General features: G+C 40.8%; 1 long non-coding RNA gene across 1 annotated transcript in view; it reads left to right on the forward strand.

The window, feature by feature from the left end:
• Positions 1 to 788: 788 nt before the first annotated feature.
• Positions 789 to 19426, forward strand: part of LOC126273049 (uncharacterized) — a 53851-nt gene continuing 35213 nt past the window's right edge. Inside the window, exon 1 of the long non-coding RNA XR_007549297.1 lies at positions 789 to 921. This is a non-coding gene — a long non-coding RNA (uncharacterized LOC126273049). The remainder of the gene's footprint in view (positions 922 to 19426) is intronic.

Raw genomic sequence — 19426 nt, forward strand, 5'->3', positions numbered from 1 at the left:
GCACGTCCAGCACGAACGGTGGTCCAACTGAGGCGCCAGGTGGAAATGGCATGGCAAGTCGTTCCACAGGACTACATCCAGCATCTCTACGATCGTCTCCATGGGAGAATAGCAGCCTGCATTGCTGCGAAAGGTGGATATACACTGTACTAATGCCGACATTGTGCATGCTCTGTTGCCTGTGTCTATGTGCCTGTGGTTCTGTCAGTGTGATCATGTGATGTACCTGACCCCAGGAATGTGTCAATAAAGTTTCCCCCTCCTGGGACAATGAATTCACGGTGTTCTTATTTCAATTTCCAGGAGTGTAGTTAAATGTGGTTCAGTTGATTACTGTAATACAGTACATTAATTCTGTAACAAATCTTCCCGTACTGGCATTTTCCCAGACAGGATAAAGTATGCTGCTGTCAGGTTACTGCAAAGAAGGAGATAAAATAAAAGCGTAGAATTATCTGTCCATCGTATTTCTGTCAGTATTTTCAAAAATTTGCGTGTTTGTCTTGTACAATATAATTTATAAATACTTAGTACAGTAAAGAATCTCAATAGCAAACAGTTTAGATTTCAAATACGACTGTAAGCGAACAAGCTGTATTTCCCTCGACGATGATTTGTTAGAGGTAATAGATAAATGATAATTATAACTGAGAATATTTTGATTTTGTAAGCCATCACATCCCCGTGCGAAAGTTAAAATATCATGTGAAAGCAGGCAATGCAATTCCACGGCTTATCTTATCTGCCCGACAGAAAGCAATGTGTATCAGTGCCTTGTCGATCACACTGGAAGAGGCACTAGGAATCTGAAGTGGTCAGGTACGGTTATCCATAGGATCCTGATGTCGGTCCTTTGTGAAATACAAGGAGCAGATAGTGTTGAGTTTTGTAAAATACTGACATCTGTTAAACTAATACTGAGTAAGTTTCTGTAATACACTTCTTATACCTTACGTAAATATATGGTCAGGGTTTAGTGATTTATAATATCCCTTATTTCGTAGGCTTCTGAAGAAGAGAAATTTGTTGATACAGGTAAAGCGAAATAAAAAAGTCTGTGCAACTGACAAATGAAATTTTTTCAGAGATTACTGTAAAATCCTATGTGGAGGAACTTTGATGGACAATTTCAGACTATTTCTATTTTCTTGAGCACAATATGTCACTCTGTGTAGTGAAGTTCTATTTCAGATGTACCAGCGTGCGCGCGCGCGCGCTCGTGTGTGTGTGTGTGTGTGTGTGTGTGTGTGTGTGTGTGTGTGTGTGTAGTTTAGCGTGTGTTTGTTTGTTTGTTTGTGTGTAGTTTAGTTTTTGTTTGTTTGTTTGTGTAAAGTGTTTGTTTGTTTGTTTGTTTGTAGTTTAGTGTTTGTTTGTTTGTGTGTAGTTTAGTGTTTGTTTGTTTGTTTGTTTGTTTGTAGTTTAGTGTTTGTTTGTTTGTTTGTTTGTTTGTGTGTAGTTTAGTATTTGTTTCTTTGTTTGTTTGTGTGTAGTTTAGTGTTCGTTTGTTTGTTTGTTTGTGTGTAGTTTAGTGTTTGTTTGTTTGTTTATATGTAGTTTAGTGTTTGTTTGTTTGTTTGTTTGTTTGTGTGTAGTTTAGTGTTTGTTTGTTTGTTTGTGTGTAGTTTAGTGTGTGTGTTTGTTTGTTTGTGTGTAGTTTAGTGTGTGTTTGTTTGTTTGTGTGTAGTTTAGTGTTTGTTTGTTTGTTTGTGTGTAGTTTAGTGTTTGTTTGTTTGTTTGTGTGCAGTTTAGTGTGTGTTTGTTTGTTTGTGTGCAGTTTAGTGTGTGCGTTTGTTTGTTTGTGTGCAGTTTAGTGTGTGCTTTTGTTTGTGCGTAGTTTAGTGTGCGCGTTTGTTTGTGCGTAGTTTGGACAGTGGCCAGTCAAGTTATGTAAATTAATAGTGTCAAAGTATTTTCTTATATTAATTGTAAACTTGTTTGAAATATGTATAAAAACACTGTACATAACATATAAAAATTAACAACGCAAATTGTCAGCGTAGGCCTACGTGAAGTAATGTTAGTGTATGTACGAATTAGTAACAGTTCCGAAATTCTCTTCCTTTTTCAGTTAAGGTGACATGTCTGATATCATATTTTAAACGACATATGTATGAATACCCCCCATGTCCCATAAACCGTAGACCTTGGCGTCGGTGGGGAGGCTTGCGTGCCTCAGCGATACAGACAGCCGTATCGTAGGTGCAACCACAACGGAGGGGTATCTGTTGAGAGGCCAGACAAACGTGTGGTTCCTGAAGAGGGGCAGCAGCCTTTTCAGAAGTTGCAGGGGCGACAGTGTGGATGATTGACTGATCTGGCCTTGTAACAATAACCAAAACGGCCTTGCTGTACTGGTACTGCGAACGGCTGAAAGCAAGAGGAAACTACAGCCGTAATTTTTCCCGAGGGCATGCAGCTTTCCTGTATGATTAAATGATGATGGCGTCCTCTTGGGTAAAATATTCCGGAGGTAAAATAGTCCCCCATTCGGATCTCCGGGAGGGGACTACTCAAGAGGACGTCGTTATCAGGAGAAAAAAAAAAAAAAAAAAAAAAAAAAACTGGCGTTCTACGGATCGGAGCGTGGAATGTCAGATCCTTTAATCGGGCAGGTAGGTTAGAAAATTTAAGAAGGGAAATGGATAGGTTAAAGTAGATATAGTGGGTGTTAGTGAAGTTCGGTGGCAGGAGGAACAAGACTTCTGGTCAGGCGAATACAGGGTTATAAATACAAAGTCAAATAGGAGTAATGCAGGAGTAGGTTTAATAATGAATATAAAAATAGGAATGCGGGTAAGCCACTTCAAACAACATAGTAAACGCATTACTGTGGCCAAGATAGACACGGAGCCCACGCCTACTACAGTAGTACAAGTTTATATGCCAACTAGCTCTGCAGATGATGAAGAAATTGAAGAAATGTATGATGAAATAAAAGAAATTATTCAGGTAGTGAAGGGAGTCGAACATGTAATAGTCATGGGTGGCCTTAATAATTTACATTCAGGTGGTCTATGTCCGAATAGCGCATGTTCGCATTCGACTCATCCTCGTTGCGTTGGCATACTCGTCCATCGGAGAATCGTTTTCCTCAGCTTTGTCATGGGAGCATCGCCGATCCCAGGACGTGCCCCTGTAAAAAAGTTCTTCCACATGCGCACCACGAGAAATTTCCCACACAAAGTAATTTAGAGTAGAAGCTGCGTAAAGAAATTTGTCATTTTGTAGTCGTGGAACTGTGAGCTGTTCTCGTTGTACTTGTGAAGGGAAACGTCGCAGGAATTTGGACACTGGATGGAGCATCAGGATCTCATTAACTTAAATTATGAGTACATAAGTAGAATATCACTGGAGTTTGGTCACAGTGCCTTTATTTCTCTAACAAGACAGTGATTAACAGCTACTGAAGCCGTTGGCGGAGACAAATGTTTACACTAGTGAGGAGTGGCCGGTGTTTCTGAATCCCTGTTGACTTTGGAACTCTTGTATTGTAGCGTGCTTGACAAGCACGATGTGATTTACAGCACCGCTAGACTTTTATACCGTTGCAAGACTGTGCGAAATGTTGCGCCGTGATATCCTCGCTTGCAAAATCAAGCCAGGAAACGTTATCCTAAAAGCTTTGGCTGCCCGCTAGAGACTCCTGAAAAACGACTTGTTGCTACATCCTCATTTAATGTGTAACTATGTTTGGTTTTCATACAAATATACTTAGCAGGAGCTCCCGTGTTACATACAAAGTGCACACTATACGATCTCAGACCATATACCATATAACCCAGACTTCGAAGAAGTGTGTGTGTGTGTGTGTGTGTGTGTGTGTGTGTGTGCGTGTGTGGTTGTTGTTGTTCTTGTTCGAAAGCCGTAATCAATATCAGAGTTAACAAGTATAATAATCACTCACAACAGGAATATTTGCTTACGTACTGCCTCCTCTGTGGATTAAATACCAGATAGACCTTCATGATTTAACAAAATTTACTTTATTCATTTTTTTATTCAATGGCAGCCGAACTGTTTCCTTGCCGACATCATTTTTCAAATTTTTTGAGAAGAGTATCTCACCTAAGCAACTGCGTTCCACAGGAAATCACAGATTGGGTTTCACAAGGCATGCTCTACTGAGAATGCCATTTGCATGTTCCCTTACCAGATTAAATAATAAAATATCGCCGGTTGGTATTTTCTGCGACCTATCTAAGGCTTTGGATTGTATAAATCACAGTATTCTCCTAGATAAATTTAAATATTATGTGATTGATGGCGTAGCTGACCAATGAATAATGTCATATCTAACCAAAAGGGTACAGAAAGTTTTACTTAGTAATTCAGCCAATCTAGTCCGGGGTCATAATTCTGACTGGAGAGAAAAGAAGGCTTAGTCATAAGTCCGCCATTGTTCCTCTTATATGTAAATGATCTTTCGTCTAACATACAAGGAGAATTGGGCATACATACAGAAACAGAAGAAATTATAAAGATGGTAAACAAATTTCTTGAAAGCATCATAAGTGTCATTGACTAGTTTTCTGCGAAAGTTCTCATACTCAATTTTAAAAAGACACAACATATTCTGTTCTGCACATCTAGTTTTCTACACCAATGTTTACTATAGCACATGATGAGGATAACAAGTGGGATGGGAACTTCAAAATTCTTCGGTGTCCACATTGATAAGAATTTAAATTGGTGAAAGCACATTCAGGAACTCCTAAAATAACTTAGTTCAGACACATTTTCACTTAGAATCACTGCAGATCTTGGGGTGAGAGAAGTCAGTAAGTTGTCATATTCTGCAGGTTTTCATTCAATAATGTTGTATGGAATAATGTTCTGAGGTAGCTCATCTTTAAGAAAGAAAGTTTTTATAGCGCAGAAACGTGCTGTACGAATAATATGTGATGCTAAGCCACCATCATCCTGTAGGTATCTGTTTAGAGAGTTGGGATGACTACTGCTTTACTGTACATTTGTTCCCTCATAAAGTTTGATGTAAGTAATCCACTACAGTTCAAAAGAACAATCATCACATAATGACAACACCAGAGCGATGAACGACATTCATTACCCACATAAAGGTTCCCTTTAGAAAAAAAAAATTGGTGCACAGTGGTGCAACAAAAATTTTTAATCACTTACCCTGCGATACAAAATGTCTGACAGAGAGCTGAGTGAAATCTGAAAACAAACTGAGAGAGATTCTTTTTGACGAATCCTTCTATTCTGTAAGGAAATTGCTATTACAGTAACATGTAGAAGGTTTTGGCTAGGAATTACTGATTCATATCCGTATATCTTTTGTCCTTTCTGGAAAAAAATTGGAAATTTTGAGAATGTATATAGGAAAAACATTTCCAGTTAGGTAGCTGAATCTGCCCTTCGGCATCTCCCTCTCCCAGCCAATAATGCCATACAACTTTACTTTTTTAATCCACAGTGTTCCGTGGATCCCGTTCAGAAGAAGAAAGTGCAGGGACACGAAGTGAGTCAAGATACATTTACAAAAAAAAGATGCTAATCACAGGAGGTCCATAAATGTGTTAGCACCCTTTAAAACAAAAGCATTTGCAGTACAAGTTTCTTAATGTTAATTTAATATTTGTTTCTGGTTATGATTTGCGAGCTTATTAGTGCATACGTGCAGCCTTGGAGTTGTCCTTAGATGGTCTGCGTACCCAGGATGTACGATTTTCGGCGTCTTACGAAGACACTTTGACTTAACACCTCACTTCCACTAATCACTGTGTTTTGATTTGGTTCTTTCACTGTATGTAGTGTTGACAAGTGTTGCTCTTTGTTTTTCGTTAGACTTTTCTTTGTGCATGCTGTGTGTGTGTGTGTGTGTGTGTGTGTGTGTGTGTTCGTTGGGGCGATGTTGTTCATTTGCATACCTTATAAATCTCCGTTTTTGTGTTAGTGGCCAACATGATTAATAAGTTGCTGTTTATACTGATTTCGTCATTTATTACTTCCATGTTAATTGCAAGGGCTCTTTGTATATGGAAGTTTTCCTGTAATGTCAGGAGTTTTCTGTCAGCTAGCATGTAATGAGGTGGGGACCCATCGTGTTGAAAGGAACTTTGAAATGTCCCATATTCAGAAAGCAACGACGAGAATACATCTTCGCTTAAAAATTGCGGGTAACAGGCTGCTATTTGTGTGCTCTGAACACGAGACCCCCATATTCTATTCGAAACCATCACTGTCGATGTGCCAAATATCTTGGATGAATTCATCCAACGAGGGTTGGCTGAGTATTATCTGTGACTCTCTTTGTTTGCCTTACCATTCACATAGAAATTAGCTTTACTAGTAAACAGTGCACCACATAGAAAATGTAGGTTTTTGTTCCTGTTGGGCGTCATCCATTCTATAAGCGGAACCACACTGTCTGGATAGTCCTCGGTGAGATATTCTACTATTTGCGTTTTGGAAGGGTGCTAGTTATGTGTGGACAAAATCTCATTATTGATGTACGGCTGGCCCCAGATTTCTGCGAGTTACAGTGATCACTTTGCTCTTGACTGTTACTGAACGATGTTAGAATAGCGGTTGATGCTGCTTCATCCCCAGCAGTTTTCGGTCGTCCATCTTTCAGTCTGTGTGACAGAGAGCCAGTTTCACCAGTGCAATGAGGGTAATGGGTGTTCTGTCTGGATGGCGTTGCTTGAAACCCTCTGCGATTACATGGGTGCTTCTCTCTTCTCGTATCAGGTATCTTACGTTAACGCTATCACTTTTACGTCACCTGTAAGGAAAAAACTTCAGCCATTATTCTAGAATCAACAGGGCTACGCCCAATTGGAAGATACCATTGATTTCATAATGTGATTCTCTAGCTGTATCTTATTTCTCAGTACCCACTTTCCATAAGAAAACTTCGTGTTGCTTCCAAGATGGCTGCTACCAAACTGGCTGCCACGTCGGTAACTTACATTTGAATTTTTGTTTGTCCACCGGTTTTTGTTTTAGAATGTTGGTTTCACGCCTATGGACCATCCTGTATACAATGTATTAAGAATAATTGATTATTGTCTTTCTCACTTGCCAGAAAATCACGCTACAATCTCATTTTGTTCTCTTCGTTCAGTGTTTCTCTGTTTCCGTACTCCTTCATGTGATCGCTAGGTTATTGCTTTTGACTTCCATACACGTTCTTCCGCTGGGTCGTCCTCAGTCTCTTCTTCCCCTCGGCATGTTATTTCAAAGCTGCCATGGGAAGTTTGGTATTTCTCACCGTTTGTAAGTGGTAGGTCTAATTCTGACTATTATCTAATACTTACTATGTACTTATTCTATATTAAATTGTTTCCTAATATCTTCATTTTTTATCCTATCCATCCTCGTACATCCTTTAAAACTCCTTAAGAATCTCATTTCTGCCGACTGTATTTCACACACCTGCTTTTGAGTCGACACCCATATTTCACTACCACAGAGCAATTTGAGTAAAGCCAATATTTCGTAAAATTTAGTTTTTGTTTCTTTCCTAACGTTATTTTTATAAGTTCTTTGAATTGTCTGTCACACAGTTTGAAATTTGCTGTCATTTTGCTCAATGTCTTTGTCATTATAAAATTATATACTTGTTCTAAAATGTTCTTTTCTTGCACAATTTTTGGTTGACTTCTTTTCCCCTAAAACCCACACTATTAGTTTTACTAACAGATATTCTAAAATTATAAGATATACATAGATTATTTGAAAGGTACCTGGATTTCTGCAAACTTGTGTCATTTACTTTAATCAGTATTTGATCTTCTGCAAATAACAGATTCTGTAATTTCCACAATTTTTGCGATCTCCTCTTTTAAATGGATTTTTCACTAGAGTTGTAGACCAGGCTATTTTCTCAGCAATTACTGAGAAAATTGCATGTTGTATGACTATATTTAATAAGTTCCACACTTACTCATCGGTTTTTTACATATCTAATACTATACTTGATTCTTGTAATGTCATACGGTCTATTTCTGGAATCTTGTTTACAGTCACTTCCTGATTATGCGGCAGTTTCCTCTCGTAGGAGATAAAACTTATACACTTCTTCAGTGTATCATATAGATTTTGTATTTTTCTTCCTTCATTTTGAGATTATTCTTATTCTTGAAATTACCAGATAGAGGTCCGAATATTTATCTGTACCTATGTGGACCGTAACATCTTGCATTCCAGTTATAATACAATTGATTAATGATCTATCATGTCGACTACTCGATCTATACTTATTGAGAAAGTAGGTATTTGTTTGTTTCAGCTGGTTGAAAGTTGTAAATTGCCTGAGTTCCTCTCCATTTTGAGTTATTGTTACTTCCCGAAAGACCCGACGTTTGGAGTAGATCCTTTCCTGCTCCAACATTTAAATTCCCTTCATACCTTTGTATATTATACATTGTGTTACTTTTTAAACTGTTTCATTTCGTCTTTTTTCACTTCTTCAGGAGCGTTCGTGGATAAGAATCTCGTACATTCTTGTTCTACTTTAACTCGTACTGGTACTATTCCTTCATTTATTTTGATTTCTCTTCCACTTTTGATCCATTACATTGACCACTCCACACTGGTGTCGTTCTTTCTGCTCTGCTCCCACCATATATCACTGTGTACTAGTTCAAATGTCTCGTTGCTTTTAGTTTCTTTCTCGTTTCATTTATAGCAGTTATATATAAATATTTCTTCTTCAAGCCCTGTTCTTTCGTATTTATACTCTTCACATTCCACCTTCTGCGTTTTGAAATATCTGTTATCCTAGATCCAGATGTAGCCTTTTTCGCATACGTATCCAGGTCAATTTCCATTAAATACGGCCGGTTGTGTCCTGTGAAGCGACTGATATTCGAGAATGAAAGATACCTTCGGGCCTCGCAACCCAGTACTGTCGGCGCCGAAAATAACAAGAGCTGGACAAGACAGGCCGATGGGAAAGTAGTCTGACACAAGCAAATGGAATCATTGTCAGACTTAGCTAAGAACACGTGTAGTTTCGACCCAAATACTGTCAAGTAGGGATCCCCTTAGAGGGTATGGGGGACTACTCTTTGTCTGGCCTCTCATCAGTTGGGCGTCGGTAAACCTACCAAGGAGCACAGCCCCCTTCAGCAAAGCTCCGTGTATTATCGAGACACACAAACCACCTCAAACATCTTAAGGTGGAAGTCTATAAGGAGGTTCTTCTAAATCTGTTATTATTATTATGTACTGCTCTCGTACTCTGCTTAGTTTAATGATTGCTATTAATCGTCAAAGAGAATTGAAGACAAGGCAAGGGAGACAGATCGTGTTTACACCAAGGAAAGGAGGTGGTAACGGTGTGACCTCTAATATTCTTGCAGATGAAGAGCTGTCATCAGCTAATGCCCTGCACAATAACTGAGCACTGACAGCCACCATACTCCACACACGCTGTCACTGTGTCAGCATTCATTCACAGTGTGAAGTGTATGTTTCGTGTGAACTGCCTACCGGCCGCGTTGATGATGATGTTATTTTTTACACAAAAATCTAATGTATTCTGCTGGTTTTGATGTCGCACCGTCGCATGTGGTGAATCGTTTATTCAGGTATCTTTTAAAACAAGATCCCATAGACACAGCATTTCCTTGCTAGCCTCGACCTGCGATGAAAGCTTTGAGGTTCACAAAGTTGGCGTTTCTTTGTATTATTCATAGCATCGTAGAAATTCTTGTTTTGCTAACTAAAATATTTATCCTTATCACGAATGGATTATTTACACTAAGGGAAACAAAATCGCAACAGCAAAAGATAGCTAATATAGAGTAATCAAATTTCGCGAATAGGTAATATATTTAATTGATTAACATTGCAAGGCCACAGATTAATGCAGCCGTAGATAAGCCATGGAAAATGTGAAACGTTGGCGCATAAATAATCGGTGTAACGGCCAGAAGGTTGAATGCAAGCATGCAAACGTGCATGCATTGTGTTGTATGGGAGCCGGATGTCAGGTTGTGGGGTGAAATTACACGCCTGTTGCACGTGGTCGGGCAACACAGGGTCGCTGGTGTTGTCGCCCGATGATGTCCCATATATGCTCGATTGTAGACAGATCTGGTGATCGAGCAGGCCAAGGCAACATGTCGCCACTCCGGGGAGCACCTTGGGTTACAGCAGCGGTACGTGGACGAGCCTTGCCCTCTTGGAAAACACCCCCTGGAAGCTGTTCATGAATGTCAGCAGAAAAGGTCAAACCACCAGGCTTACGTACAAATATGCAGTCACGTGCGTGGGATAACGACGAGAGTGCTCCAGCTGTTACACGAAATCGCACCCCAGACAATAACTCCAGGTGTAGGTCCATGCAGACAGGTTGGTTGCAGGCCTTCAACTGCCCTTCAACTGGCCTTCTTCCAATCAACATACGACTATCACTGTGTACGTGGGGTGCGGGTATGCCCCAGTACACGGTCGCCAAATTTATTTTTTTATTTTTTGTGGTATTCAAAAAATTTAGAAACCTCTCTCAGACTGGCCTGATTTAGCTTCACTGATCAGGATAGTAAAAACATGCATATGTTAAAGGAATTTTCATTCACACAGCAGGCTTATCACATTCACACAGTTCAATACTGTTGTATCCTGATTAAATTGAGCTTAACTTAAATTCCATAAGGCAGTGGAGCAATTTCGAAGTCTCGGTGCGACGAAAATTGTCAGTCGATCTCCTGAAAACATTTGTAATAATTACTAACTTTCGGTGATCACATGGGGAAGACGGGAGATCTGTTGGTAAGACCGTGTTAGCCTATTTATTTGAAGTAACTGGATATCTTGAGCATACAAAACGGCAGGTTCGTCCAGTGTAAATCAGACGTTCCCCACTGATACCGTGCTATACAGCGTAGTAAGCAGACACTGTCAACAATAGCAGTTAAATAATACGCGAACACACATACTTTAGTTCATGTATTAAATTCCTTCGCATACAGAATCTCATCAAGATGGCGACTAGCTCAACAATACATACATATACATCCTCCTTCTTTCACGGCTAATCGGCAAGCATCTACATCTACATCTACATCCGTACTCCGCAAGCCACCTGACGGTGTGTGGCGGAGGGTACCCTGAGTACCTCTATCGGTTCTCCCTTCTATTCCAGTCTCGTATTGTACGTGGAAAGAAGGATTGTCGGTATGCTTCTGTGTGGGCTCTAATCTCTCTGATTTTATCCTCATGGTCTCTTCGCGAGATATACGTAGGAGGGAGCAATATACTGCTTGACTCTTCGGTGAAGGTATGTTCTCGAAACTTCAACAAAAGCCCGTACCGAGCTACTGAGCGTCTCTCCTGCAGAGTCTTCCACTGGAGTTTATCTATCTTCTCCGTAACGCTTTCGCAATTACTAAATGATCCTGTAACGAAGCGCGCTGCTCTCCGTTGGATCTTCTCTATCTCTTCTATCAACCCTACCTGGTGCGGATCCCACACTGCTGAGCAGTATTCAAGCATTGGGCGAACAAGCGTACTGTAACCTACTTCCTTTGTTGTCGGATTGCATTTCCTTAGGATTCTTCCAATGAATCTCAGTCTGGCATCTGCTTTACCGACGATCAACTTTATATGATCATTCCATTTTAAATCACTCCTAATGCGTACTCCCAGATAATTTATGGAATTAACTGCTTCCAGTTGCTGACCTGCTATTTTGTAGCTAAATGATAAGGGACCTATCTTTCTATGTATTCGCATCACATTACACTTCGCTACATTGAGATTCAATTGCCATTCCGTGCACCATGCGTCAATTCGCTGCAGATCCTCCTGCATTTCAGTACAATTTTCCATTGTTGCAACCTCTCGATACACCACAGCATCATCTGCAAAAAGCCTCAGTGAACTTCCGATGTCATCCACCAGGTCATTTATGTATATTGTGAATAGCAACGGTCCTATGACACTCCCCTGCGGCACACCTGAAATCACTCTTACTTCGGAAGACTTCTCTCCATTGAGAATGACGTGCTGCGTTCTGTTATCTAGGAACTCCTCAATCCAATCACACAATTGATCTGATAGTCCGTATGCTCTTACTTTGTTCATTAAACGACTACGGGGAACTGTGTCAAACGCCTTGCGGAAGTCAAGAAACACGGCATCTACCTGTGAACCCGTGTCTAAGGCCCTCTGAGTCTCGTGGACGAATAGCGCGAGCTGGGTTTCACACGATCGTCTTTTTCGAAACCCATGCTGATTCCTACAGAGTAGATTTCTAGTCTCCAGAAAAGACATTATACTCGAACATAATACGTGTTCCAAAATTCTACTACTGATCGACGTTAGAGATATAGGTCTATAGTTCTGCACATCTGTTCGACGTCCCTTCTTGAGAACGGGTATGACCTGTGCCCTTTTCCAATCCTTTGGAACGCTTCGCTCTTCTAGAGACCTACGGTACACCGCTGCAAGAAGGGGGGCAAGTTCCTTCGCGTACTCTGTGTAAAATCGAACTGGTATCCCATCAGGACCAGCGGCCTTTCCTCTTTTGAGCGATTTTAATTGTTTCTCTATCCCTCTGTCGTCTACTTCGATATCTACCATTTTGTCAACTGTGCGACAATCTAGAGAAGGAAGCACAGTGCAGTCTTCCTCTGTGAAACAGCTTTGGAAGAAGACATTTAGTAATTCGGCCTTTAGTCTGTCATCCTCTGTTTCAGTACCATTTTGGTCACATTCTTTCCATAAGAGAAAGCAGAGATAGCAGAGAAGCTATTCCATGGAGTAAATGGACGCTCCAAGGAATAATAGGGCTTGGAACTACTTTGCATTGATAATCACCGTATATTAAAGTTTAGGAATCGGTAAGATAAGAAGAGATATTTCGAGATATGTACTGAGTTATATGTTGTTGTTGTCTTCAGTCCTGAGACTGGTTTGATGCAGCTCTCCATGCTACTCTATCCTGTGCAAGCTGCTTCATCTCCCAGTACCTACTGCAACCTACATCCTTCTGAATCTGCTTAGTGTACTGATCTCTCGGTCTCCCTCTACGATTTTTACCCTCCACGCTGCCCTCCAATGCTAAATTTGTGATCCCTTGATGCCTCAAAACATGTCCTACCAACCGATCCCTTCTTCTAGTCAAGTTGTGCCACAAACTTCTCTTCTCCCCAATCCTATTCAATACCTCCTCATTAGTTACGTGATCTATCCACCTTATCTTCAGTATTCTTCTGTAGCACCACATTTCGAAAGCTTCTATTCTCTTCTTGTCCAAACTAGTTATCGTCCATGTTTCACTTCCATACATGGCTACACTCCAAACAAATACTTTCAGAAACGACTTCCTCATACATAAATCTATATTTCATGTTAACAAATTTCTCTTCTACAGAAACGCTTTCCTTGCCATTGCCAGTCTACATTTTATATCCTCTCTACTTCGACCATCATCAGTTATTTTACTTCCTCAATAGCAAAACTCCTTTACTACTTTAAGTGTCTCATTTCCTAATCTAATTCCCTCAGCATCACCCGATTTAATTTGACTACATTCCATTATCCTCGTTTTGCTTTTGTTAATGTTCATCTTATATCCTCCTTTCAAGACACTGTCCATTCCGTTCAACTGCTCTTCCAAGTCCTTTGCCGTCTCTGACAGAATTACAATGTCATCGGCGAACCTCAAAGTTTTTACTTCGTCTCCATGAATTTTAATACCTATCTTACCCCTAGTGAGATAAGCTTCTACATCCTTACATTTGTCCTCTAGCCATCCCTGTTTAGCCATTTTGCACTTCCTGTCGATCTCATTTTTAAGACGTTTGTATTCCTTTTTGCCTGCTTCATTTACTGCATTTTTATATTTTCTCCTTTCATCAATTAAATTCAATATTTCTTCTGTTACCCAAGGATTTCTAGCAGCCCTCGTCTTTGTACCTACTTTATCCTCTGCTGCCTTCACTACTACATCCCTCAGAGCTACCCATTCTTCTTCTACTGTATTTCTTTCCCCTATTCCTGTCAATTGTTCCCTTATGCTCTCTCTGAAACTCTGTACAACCTCTGGTTCTTTCAGTTTATCCAGGTCCCATCTCTTTAATTTCTCACATTTTTGCAGTTTCTTCAGTTTTAATCTACAGGTCATAACCAATAGATTGTGGTCAGAGTCCACATCTGCCCCTGGAAATGTCTTACAACTTAAAACCTGGTTCCTAAATCTCTGTCTTACCATTATATAATCTATCTGATACCTTTTAGTATCTCCAGGGTTCTTCCACGTATACAACCTTCTTTCACGATTCTTAAACCAAGTGTTAGCTATGATTAAGTTGGGCTCTGTGCAAAATTCTACTAGGCGGCTTCCTCTTTCATTTCTTAGCCCCAATCCATATTCACCTACTATGTTTCCTTCTCTCCCTTTTCCTACACTCGAATTCCAGTCACCCATTACTATTAAATTTTCGTCTCCCTTCACTATCTGAATAATTTCTTTTATTTCATCATACATTTCTTCAATTTCTTCATCATCTGCAGAGCTAGTTGGCATATAAACTTGTACTACTGTAGTAGGTGTGGGCTTCGTATCTATCTTGACCACAATAATGCGTTCACTATGCTGTTTGTAGTAGCTTACCCGCATTCCTATTTTCCCATTCATAATTAAACCTACTCCTGCATTACCCCTATTTGATTTTGTGTTTATAACCCTGTAGTCACCTGACCAGAAGTCTTGTTCCTCCTGCCACCGAACTTCACTAATTCCCACTATATCTAACTTTAACCTATCCATTTCCCTTTTTAAATTTTCTAACCTACCTGCCCGATTAAGGGATCTGACATTCCACGCTCCGATCCGTAGAACGCCAGTTTTCTTTCTCCTGATAACGACATCCTCCTGAGTAGTCCCCGCCCGGAGATCCGAATGGGGGACTATTTTACCTCCGGAATATTTTACCCAAGAGGATGCCATCATCATTTAATCATACAGTAAAGCTGCATGTCCTCGGGAAAAATTAGGGCTGTAGTTTCCCCTTGCTTTCAGCCGTTCGCAGTACCAGCACAGCAAGGCCGTTTTGGTTAATGTTGCAAGGCCAGATCAGTCAATCATCCAGACTGTTGCCCCTGCAACTACTGAAAAGGCTGCTGCCCCTCTTCAGGAACCACACGTTTGTCTGGCCTCTCAACAGATACCCCTCCGTTGTGGTTGCACCTACGCTACGGCCATCTGTATCGCTGAGGCACGCAAGCCTCCCCACCAACGGCAAGGTCCATGGTTCATGGGGGGACTGAGTTATATAATATATAAAATTTCTGAAAATATGGCGGAGAGACCGCTGCAAGATACATTACAACTGGCACCACGATAGAAAACTAAAAATCTCCACCTTACCCTACAATGAGCACTTGCTTGACACCAACGAAGACCCTCATGGCAGTGGTTTGCGGCCAGAGAAATGAACGCTTGAAGTAATTTACAACTATTTGTAACAGCTCGTTACGTAACTCTGATGCCATCTGCTGCTTAAATTGTTGCTGCAGATGTAGCAGGATGCGAGAGACCCATACCCCGAACACGATGCTCTTCCCTCTCGGTTGTGCCACACAGCCGTCCGGACTCCCGTCTTCTTGCTGCCGTACATTCTCGTAATCCACCCTACCAGCAGTCGTGTACAGTGGCTACATTCCTGCCAAGTCTTTCTGCAGTATCGCAGAAGGAACATCCAGCTTTTCCTAGCACTATTACATGACCTCCCCCAGACTCAGTGAGTAGTTCATAAAAGAGTCGTTGTCGCCTCAAACGCATTCTTCACTGACATAAGCTGATCATGTCCAATCTCAAAGGTAACTAACGCTCAAGATCGTTACGAAACATATTAAATTCAAACCTGATTTGCGTCCTCATAGAGGTGCAAAATTTGAATAGACATTATGATTCAGATGTATAAACACTCCTAACAACTGCTTTTTGGTGTGGCGATTTTTTTTTCCATCAGTGAACTACGAGGATTTTGCTGCTTCTTGTTTGGGATGCGTAACCGAGCCAAATTCTTCTCGGCATCCTGTCCGCCATTAAAATTGCTACACCACGAAGATTACGTGCTACAGACGCGAAATTTAACCGATAGGAAGCAGATGCTGTGATATGGAAATGATTAGCTTTTCAGAGCATTCACACAAGGTTGGCGCCGGTGGCGACACCTACAACGTGCTGACATGGAGAAAGTTTCCAACCGATTTCTCATAAGCAAACAGCAGTTGCCCGGCGTTGCCTGGTGAAACGTTCTTGTAATGCCTCGTGCAAGGAGGAGAAACGTTTCCGACTGTGATAAAGGTGGCATTGTAGCCAATCACGATTGCGGTATATCGTATCGCGACATTACTGCTCGCGTTGGTCGAGATCCAATGACTGTTAGCAGAATATGGAATCGGTGGGTTCAGGAGGGTAATACGGAACGCCGTGCTGGATCCCAACGGCCTCGTATCACTAGCAGTCGAGATGAGAGGCATCTTATCCGCATGGCTGTAACGGATCGTGCAGCCACGTCTCGATCCCTGAGTCGACGGATGGGGACGTTTGCAAGACAACAATCTGCACGAACAGTTCGACGACGTTTGCAGCAGCTTGGACTATCAGCTCGGAGACCACGGCTGCGGTTACCCTTGATGCTGCATCACAGACAGGAGCGCCTGCGATGGTGTACTCAACGATTAACCTGGGTGGACGAATGGCAAAACCACACTTTTTCGGATGAATCCAAGTTCTGTTTACAGCATCATGATGGTCGAAATCATGTTTGGCGATCGCGGTGAACACACATTGGAAGCGTGTATTCGTCATCGCCATACTGGTGTAACACCTGGCGTGATGGTATGGGGTGCCATTGGTTACAGGTCTCGGTAACCTCTTGCTCGCATTGACGGCACTTTGAACAGTGGACGCTACATTCCAGATGTGTTACGACCCGTGGCTCTACCCTTCATTCGATCCCTGCGAAGCCCTACATTTCAGCACGATAATGCTCGACGGCATGGTGCAAGTCCTGTACAGGCCCTTCTGGATGTTCGACTGCTGCCCTGGCCAGCACATTCTCCAGATCTCTCAGCAATTGAAAACGGTTGGTCAATGGTGGCCGATCAACTGGCTCATCTCAATACGCCAGTCACTACTATTGATGAACTGTGGTATCGTGTTGAAGCTGCATGGGCAGCTCTAACTGTACTCGCCATCCAAGCTCTGTTTGACTCAATGCCCAGGTGTATCAAGGCCGTTATTACGGTCAGAGGTGGTTGTTCTGGGTACTGATTTCTCAGGATCTATGCACCCAAATTGCGTGTTAATGTAATCACATGTCTGTTATAGTATAATATCGTTGTCCAATGAATACCAATTTATCATCTGCATTTCTTCTTGGTGTAGCAATTGTAATGGCCAGTAGTGTAATAGGTACGAACTACATCAGTGTACTCACTCCAGGTGTTTCCCTCCATTAGTAAAAAAGTACTGAACTGGATCAAGACACACAACTAAACGTGTATGTCAAACAGCTACTGTGCTGGGTCAGGACGTACAAGTGGATGTGAATGTGAAACTACAACTGGTGTAACAGGAATCGTTAGAGTAACAAATCATACATACATCGGAATACGACATTTCGTAATGATGTGGCAGGTGTCACTGTAACATAAGTTTTCTTTACATAAAATATTTTTTTTACAGTTACTACTTCATATCTAAAGTTCATCTATTGAGTAGGAGGTGTTGTCATTCAGACATTCTTTTAATTTGCATTTAAATGTTGGGTGGCTATCTGTCAGATAGAATTTGGCAAATGACCAAAGATTTCTGTGGTAGCATAATTCACCCCTTTCTGTGCCAAAGTGAGATTTAATCCAGAATAGTGAATATCATTCTTTCTTCTGGTGATGTAGCTATGCACTACGCTGTTATATTTGAACTTGGATGAGTTAACAATGACAAATTTCATAAGTGGAATATATGTGTTGTTGCCGGCCACTGTGGCCGAGCGGTTCTAGGCGTTTCAGTCCGGAACCCCGCTGCTGCTACGGTCGCAGGTTAAATCATACCTTGGGCATGGATGTGTGTGATGTCATTAGGTTAGTTAGGTTTAAGTAGTTCTAACTTCTAGGGGACTGATGACCTCAGAAGTTAAGTCCCATAGTGCTCAGAGCCATTTGAAGCAGTTTTGAGTATATGTATTGCGAAGGTACTGTGAATATACCGGGTTTTTAAAATAAATGTCAAAATGAATGTGCAAAAAAAAAAAAAAAAAAACAACTAACCCAGATGCCTCCAAGCATCACAGAGGAAGAAAATGGTTCAAATGGCTCTGAGCACTGTATGACTAAACTTCTGAGATCATCAGTCCCCTACTTAAACCTAACAAACATAAAGACATCACACACATCCATGTCCGAGGCAGGATTCGAACCTGCAACCGTAGAGGTCGCGCGGTTCCAAACTGAAGCGCCTAGAACCGCTCGGTCACAACGGCCGGCAAATAAATGTCTGCAAGGTGATATTGGGTGGGCTCCAGCTATTATTCTGATTACAAGCTTTTGTGAAATGAATACTTTCTCTCTTAATGACGAATTGTCCCAAAATATGATGCTATATGAAAGCAATGAATAAAAATAGGCATAGTGGGCTAATTCACTGATATGTTTATCACCAAAATTTGCAGTAACCCTAATAGCCTAAGTTGCTGAACCTAACCGTTTCAGCAGATCAACTTAGGAGTGAATTCGCTCTCTACCGGATAAATTAATGCTCACAGGAAATTACGATATTAAACAAAAAGAATTGGTTTCAGTTATATGGGTGGTCTGATCAACAGCATCTCCTCTGGTCCCTCACTGCACAAGAATATGTAAATATATAGTGCGACTTTATAAATTATTTCATTAGCAGAAATACACTACATTGATTGCATTTATTCGGATATAATGCGAAATTGTTGTGTTCAGTTATATAAGTTCCGGTAGAAGGCGATTTATTTATTTATTTATTGTGGTCCAAACGTCAGTGTTGAGAATGACACATGTGCCACACACGTGACGTTTTTATTTACAACGCAAAGATTATCAGTAAGTAAAGATACAAAAAATTTCATTTTTTTATTGACCATGGATGTGAACAGGGCATAGGTGATGCGTGTGATGTGCAAAACGCAGCATATTAATAACAGAAAACAGTTTGCATTCTCAGAGTAAACTTACTATTACAGGACAATACGATAAATGGTTTCTAGTATCTATTTTTTTATTTGTCAGCGGATATTTTAACGAAATATTTTGACGCCAATTGATTGTATACTGCAGATTAAAGACACATCTACAGGCATTTTATTGTCATTACAGTTTATAAGTAAGTTGCAAGAAATATAATAATAAAAATTTGGAGAGTGGGATGAAAGCAACACATTTGTGCGCCATGGTAGTTTATATT

The sequence above is a fragment of the Schistocerca gregaria genome, chromosome 5 (assembly GCF_023897955.1).
Source record: "Schistocerca gregaria isolate iqSchGreg1 chromosome 5, iqSchGreg1.2, whole genome shotgun sequence".
In the NCBI taxonomy this organism is placed as follows: domain Eukaryota; kingdom Metazoa; phylum Arthropoda; class Insecta; order Orthoptera; family Acrididae; genus Schistocerca; species Schistocerca gregaria.